This window comes from Diachasma alloeum, unplaced genomic scaffold (genome assembly GCF_001412515.2).
Source record: "Diachasma alloeum isolate Michigan unplaced genomic scaffold, Dall2.0 Dall_scaffold_00589, whole genome shotgun sequence".
Taxonomy (NCBI): domain Eukaryota; kingdom Metazoa; phylum Arthropoda; class Insecta; order Hymenoptera; family Braconidae; genus Diachasma; species Diachasma alloeum.
The window spans coordinates 316,240-323,612 of NW_021680721.1; positions in this window are offsets into that span (position 1 = coordinate 316,240).

Consider the following 7,373-nt stretch of genomic DNA (forward strand, 5'->3'; position numbering starts at 1 on the left):
GTCTGACCCGATTCACATCGGTACCAGACTGGTCAGCCTTGTCAGACTTCGTGTGTTCGCCATCGCTGGCCCCACCCGAAGTTGCGTTTTTAATATTAAGATTTCTTAGATTGGTTTCCATTGTAGTCCCACGAGTACCGCGGTTAAGCGTTTTCACCTGGTGCATTGTCGCGATTGCCCAGGGCTTGGCTTGTCTCGGGTGGGTTACACCCAAGACTACTCTCAGAGGTCGCCCAGGTTTCTGAGACACCGTTTNCCACTTGTACCACAGCCAGGTCTCCCTCACTAGCCTGTGAACAGAAGAAACAGTCTAGTCCTTTAATAACAATGCAAGATCTAATTTTCTCCTGAGTGTTTGCGTGATAGATTCTGTCACAACCACTGAGGCCCTTAATAGCATTGTCCACTATCCATGGTTCCTGGATCATTGCTATGACAGTCTGCATCCCAGCTAACAGCCTGACTAGAGTAGCCGAGGCTGCTTTGCTGTGGTGCAAATTTATCTGTACAATGTGCACCCGGGTTGCAGCCATAATGATGACTACTTTCCTGGTACCTCTATGTACCCTTCTTCTGACTTTCACCACGGTCTTTCGCAAGCAGCTTGACAGTAGCTTTTTGAATCCCGCAGTGCAGTCTGAAGTTGCAGGCTTTCAGAACAGAGAGTGATCGGTCGTCTATCAGCGCAACGAAGTGGGCACTTTTCGCGTCCCTACTCTCACTGCCCCGAGCGACAACCCACTCTCTGGCCTGCAGTCCTGCATTTTGTTTGTCAAGGAAGTGCAGTGCTTCTTGAGCGGTTAGATCTGGGTCTTCCACGTGTAGTACAACCCTGTGCTTCTTGGGAAGCTCCGAGGCTGCGACCACACGTACAGTAAGTCCAGCAATTTTGTTTTCGGGAAAAAGGCTTTTCAGCCAATTTCCCGTCTCCTCATCAGTGTAGCAGNATCGGTACCAGACTAGTCAGCCTTGTCAGACTTCGTGTGTTCGCCATCGCTGGCCCCACCCGAAGTTGCGTTTTTAATATTAAGATTTCTTAGATTGGTTTCCATTGTAGTCCCACGAGTACCGCGGTTAAGCGTTTTCACCTGGTGCATTGTCGCGATTGCCCAGGGCTTGGCTTGTCTCGGGTGGGTTACACCCAAGACTACTCTCAGAGGTCGCCCAGGTTTCTGAGACACCGTTTGCGACACAGCTCCCCCTGTGCCACGCATCCTTAGGCACGGTATGGCCGAGGCCATGGCTTACGCCACTCACACACATTGATTGGGTGGACTCCTCTTAGCGACCGCGGGCAGCGGTAGTCCTTAAGACCTCCACCGCCCGCGACCGAGCCCCCTCACTACGACAAAGTGGGAACCCAGTAGAGGGGGTGTAGGGCGATAAATAAAGTGCAAAAGCTAATAAATTAAGCTTTGTACAAAAAAGGCTTATCTATTCAAGATAAAAAAAATACTTTCGGGAATCGTTTGGTTGGATAATTTTACAGCCGATATTTATCGCTAGATGAACGAAGCAGAAAACTAAAAACAAAACCCGGCTCGGATGAAAGCAACGCAGGAGAGAGAGAATTTCGTACCAATACGCGCATAGTAATTTGCAAGACTAAGTAATGAGGCACAAATTTCAACAGTATTTTCAATATTTATTGAACAGTTTTGCATATCAAATCGAAAAAACGTGTATTGTAACTCTGGAGAGGTGAAATTCATTTTTAAAAGAAGACCGAGGACGGCCGCGACCTTGGGTTTACCTGTATTTCGTAGTCACTGTGCCGAAACTACTGAGCACCGTAGGAGTTATTTATCGGTTTTTACTCGTCGCCATTGAAATTACCTGCGGTATGCGCCTTCTGATCAACTGCAAAAATAAAGATATTGAAATCGGCAATACCGAAGACGATACTGAAGATGAGGGAACACCCTCCGTTGTATACATTCTAATTATAATGATTTGAAAAATACAAAGAAATGAAAAAGAAAGCCAAGTCAGCAATGTCGAATGAACGAACATAGTGCACAATCAGATTTCTATGAGAAAAATAGTTTGAAATCGAATAAGGATTTGAAAAAAAACTTCATGAAATAAAAAATTACTAGATGGAGAACCAACGTCCTGGGCGTGGATCAAAAGATAGCGGATTAGATTGCTACTAGACAGTGAGTTGAAAAACTCCGCGCCAAGAACGTTAGTTCTCCTTCTAGTAATTTTTTATTTCATGAAGAATTTTTTAAAATCCTTATTTAATTTGAAAATAGTTTTCTCACAGAAATCTGATTGTGCACTATGTTCGTTCATTCGACATCGCTGACTTGGCTATCTTTTTCATTTCTTTGTATTTTTCAAAAATTTCTACTTCCCAGTAAGAACTAACCCAAACTTTTTCTTCGCGCAGTTTTTTTTACAAAAACATTTGTTTTTATTTTTTTCGGAACATTTCATTATTTTTTTCAAAATAAGCAAGGAATCATTTTTATATCCTATAAATTTTTTTGTTTCCAATTCAATTCGGCTCATTTATTTTTCACATGATAGATCATCTTTCCAATCAACAATCGAAGCAAAACAAATAATTGTACTTCACAGTCATCATTTCCACCGACTTTTAATTCCTTATTCCAGGTTTTCCGATTCAATTTGCTTCTTTCAGAATTTATTTATGCACGGATCTCAATTGAAAAATGTGGAATTTATCGTTCATGCACCAAATTCAGTTTGTAAATTCCCGGGCTCCCTCCTTGGTGTGTATGGCTGTATTGCAGTACTACCAACTCCGTAACAAAAAAATGATAGGAAATAATATGAAATGGGAGAATGTGCATGTGAAACCGTTTCTATGCGCGTATTTTTTCAAATATTGATTGGAATAAAAAAATAGTTACATCAATGAGAAACTTGTGATGGCGCTAACCAACGTGAACTTCAAAACTTAAAATATAAACCGTAGACTTATCCATAACTCGATGCGAAACTCAAAACAGCCGGAGTGTTGTCACCTTCGGCCTCTGCCCCTCGATGTCTCCATGAAAATCCTCGAAAACCGAATAAACAAAGAAAAACGGAAAAACGAGAAAATGTTGTCGGGCGCCAGCTGACTTTTGTTCCAGCGGTGTCAACGAACCGCATTAAAGAGAACCGTACGAAAAACTTGGCCATAATCAGAGAAACCAAGGGAGAGGTTGCGGAATTAGCTCGACTAGCTCGGCGGTATTCGGAGAGCGGGGTAGGATCGGTCGCTCGGTGTTAGGAAGGATGTCGCGAATTCAACAAAATGTACCGAAAAATCAAAAGGAAGAATCAAAGAATTAATTAAATGGGAGATGAGAGAATTACTTTAAAGTTACTCCAGAATTTATTCAATTTCTCGATAATATTTCAACTCTGGTGGAATTTCTATTCTTCACAAATAAAATACATTAATTTCGATTAACTTCAACCAAATTAAATTCAATTAAATTCCCGAGAGTGAGAGTACGTGAATTGACCTTGAGAGAGAGATTATTGTGAAGGGAAATGGGGGATCCGAAGAATTCAAGCCAACGATCTCTCCGCATCGTTCAGAGACTGGAGCGCTGTNTCTTTGTATTTTTCAAAAATTTCTACTTCCCAGTAAGAACTAACCCAAACTTTTTCTTCGCGCAGTTTTTTTTACAAAAACATTTGTTTTTATTTTTTTCGGAACATTTCATTATTTTTTTCAAAATAAGCAAGGAATCATTTTTATATCCTATAAATTTTTTTGTTTCCAATTCAATTCGGCTCATTTATTTTTCACATGATAGATCATCTTTCCAATCAACAATCGAAGCAAAACAAATAATTGTACTTCACAGTCATCATTTCCACCGACTTTTAATTCCTTATTCCAGGTTTTCCGATTCAATTTGCTTCTTTCAGAATTTATTTATGCACGGATCTCAATTGAAAAATGTGGAATTTATCGTTCATGCACCAAATTCAGTTTGTAAATTCCCGGGCTCCCTCCTTGGTGTGTATGGCTGTATTGCAGTACTACCAACTCCGTAACAAAAAAATGATAGGAAATAATATGAAATGGGAGAATGTGCATGTGAAACCGTTTCTATGCGCGTATTTTTTCAAATATTGATTGGAATAAAAAAATAGTTACATCAATGAGAAACTTGTGATGGCGCTAACCAACGTGAACTTCAAAACTTAAAATATAAACCGTAGACTTATCCATAACTCGATGCGAAACTCAAAACAGCCGGAGTGTTGTCACCTTCGGCCTCTGCCCCTCGATGTCTCCATGAAAATCCTCGAAAACCGAATAAACAAAGAAAAACGGAAAAACGAGAAAATGTTGTCGGGCGCCAGCTGACTTTTGTTCCAGCGGTGTCAACGAACCGCATTAAAGAGAACCGTACGAAAAACTTGGCCATAATCAGAGAAACCAAGGGAGAGGTTGCGGAATTAGCTCGACTAGCTCGGCGGTATTCGGAGAGCGGGGTAGGATCGGTCGCTCGGTGTTAGGAAGGATGTCGCGAATTCAACAAAATGTACCGAAAAATCAAAAGGAAGAATCAAAGAATTAATTAAATGGGAGATGAGAGAATTACTTTAAAGTTACTCCAGAATTTATTCAATTTCTCGATAATATTTCAACTCTGGTGGAATTTCTATTCTTCACAAATAAAATACATTAATTTCGATTAACTTCAACCAAATTAAATTCAATTAAATTCCCGAGAGTGAGAGTACGTGAATTGACCTTGAGAGAGAGATTATTGTGAAGGGAAATGGGGGATCCGAAGAATTCAAGCCAACGATCTCTCCGCATCGTTCAGAGACTGGAGCGCTGTAGGATCCGAAGGCTATATCAATTCCGATGCGATGATCTCGGCGAATCTCCTCAGTATAATAAATGACCATTAATGGGCGAGGGACTCCAATATGCCAATGTCACTTAAGAGTGCCATTTTGCCCCATATTCGAGTCCGTTCTCCATCAAGAGCGTCGTGGCGTCACAGGAAAATCCCTGGAGCTCACGAGCTTCAATGTCGTAATTTTCGGGGTCTCGTCTTCCAAGAAACCTTAAATTAATAAATTCAGACCTTAGGGGAGCTTTACTGAGCTAGAAGAGCACTCATTTGAGGCTTCAACTCGCTCAGGGAAGAGAATAAACCGCCATGTACACGACAGCGTCACCCACGGCACGTGAGAAGCATGTGTGCCCTTGTAGGCCTGTTTTATCCACTTTTTCCCACTAAAATTGGCACTGGACATACCCCATCCGTTCTCGAGGGTTCCAGTGAACTAATTATACACTCAGAAGGTGCATTAATTGTTCACAAGACCTTTTGGTGAACGGAGAGGGCACAATGACGCCATGGCAGGGCATGGGCCATGTGTGGCCTTTTATTGGGTCTCACTGTCCGTTGTCATTATCACTGGAAAGTCACTGGGGTTTTTATCACTGGCGAGAGGTCTAGGAAGCCGAACGAGGGTTTTATGCACTCACTTGTGCATTTTTCCTCTCGTTCGGAGGAGTTTTGCTGGTTGGAGATGCATCTCGGTGTCACTCTTGTGACCGCCGGTGCACTTTTCCCGGAGGTTATCACTGGGCACACTGGGAATAGATGCACTTCTCTCCTCGGGAGAGAGTGCACATGGTGAATAAAAATGTACTTACCATATTCCTCGTGTGGGTCTTCGGCGATGGTCTCCACCAACTCTCTCAATCGTTGCAGATGTTCTCGGAGATGTCGTCGCAGTGGCTGCTCGGGTCCAACTCTCTCGTAAACTACGTTTAACTGGCGGATGTTCTCAGCTGGGTGGCGTGACTGGCACGCCGTCTAGCTGCCGCTGGGGCGGGCTCATGTAAACGAGCACGCGGGGATTTCGATTCGAATGGGTTTTAGACTTATTTAGGCATTTCGCCGTGAATTATATTTTTTTAATGAATTAACCCAAGGGGTTTTTATCGACAATGACTGAACGATAGGTATCTGGAGGTTCGGAAAGGGGGAATTAAGGCAGTTGTTCGCCTTTTCCTCTCGCGAATGCACTTCACACCTGAGTGAGTGCACTTTTTCGCTGCTGTCACTCTCCCGGGAGTCATCCTGGAGTCACCGTGAACAAATCTAAATAGAGAATAGCCCATGGCGATCCATGCAGAGTGGGCTATGTTCATCCACATGGCCTTCCAGCTTCACTGGTGAATCCAATGACTCCACGAAGCGCCTTAGCCAGGGAGCGTGAGTGTTTCACCTCAACCTCTGTGATCAGCAGCCTGCACTCAACGAGATCAGCGAGATCTCACCGGGAAGCTCGGTATATCGGCTCTGAACCGCGGTGGATCGTCGTCCCTCTCAGGATCCGCGAGATTTTAAAATACAAAAATATAACTAGGAAAATCCAATTACTGTACATTTTCCGTCAACCGTAAAACCGAAAATTTATCCCCTAAAATCCGAAATAAACCAGAAAGATAACTGAAACTAAAAGAGAACAAAAACTTTAATATTACTTGAACCGGAGATTTTACTTTTTACTCGTTTTTAATGTGTATCAACACGTGAATTTAATAATTTTTTGAAAACGAACGTTGTTTTCCCCGCGAGGCCCGTCGTGATGTTCTTGGAGACTGATTTCTACGAGCTGGAGCTAAAAGGGGTGTTGCATCGCCCTTCGGTAGGGGTGCTAACTTTTTGGGGTTAAAGGAATCGCGACTCTCTCTCGGGAAAGATCAAAATAATTTCACACTTACCTACTCACTCTTACGGTTTACTTAATTCTACGACCAAATTGTGTACAGGTGGCGGAATTCTCAAAAATTCCGTCACAAGCTTGTGGTCGATTTATATAATGTAACTAAGATTATTTTTCACGTAGCTTGTCACATTTGTATTTTATTTAATGAATACGAGTCGGTGGTAGTGGAGGGGGTAGTTGCTTCGTGTATAGGTACACGGTAACATTCGGCCAGTTTTGTACAGTCAGAGTCAGAACTTTTTTTTGGTCGATACGCTGCCGCGTATCTCGATATGTCTGGTCGCATCAATTGTAGGGCCTTTATATGTATTAGGAATGGAAAGGTTAGATGCTCTTTTCATTCATTATTATTATTGCATAGCAGATATTTTCAATGAAATGTTAGTTAACTCATCATTAACAGAAAATGTAATTGAAGTGGTGAATAAAACTCGGTAGAAAATATAAAATTTGTACAAGTGTTTCATTGTCTATTGTCAATGCATTCCTAACACCAGACCCTTCCGGACAAGTGCTCCTAATTGCAGCTATGTTTACCTAAGGCCCGCCAGACGCTACTCCCTACACGTTCATAGTCACCTGATACTTGTTCTCGAATATTTTACGATTCCCCCCTTTACTCCCCCCCCCTCTTTCCC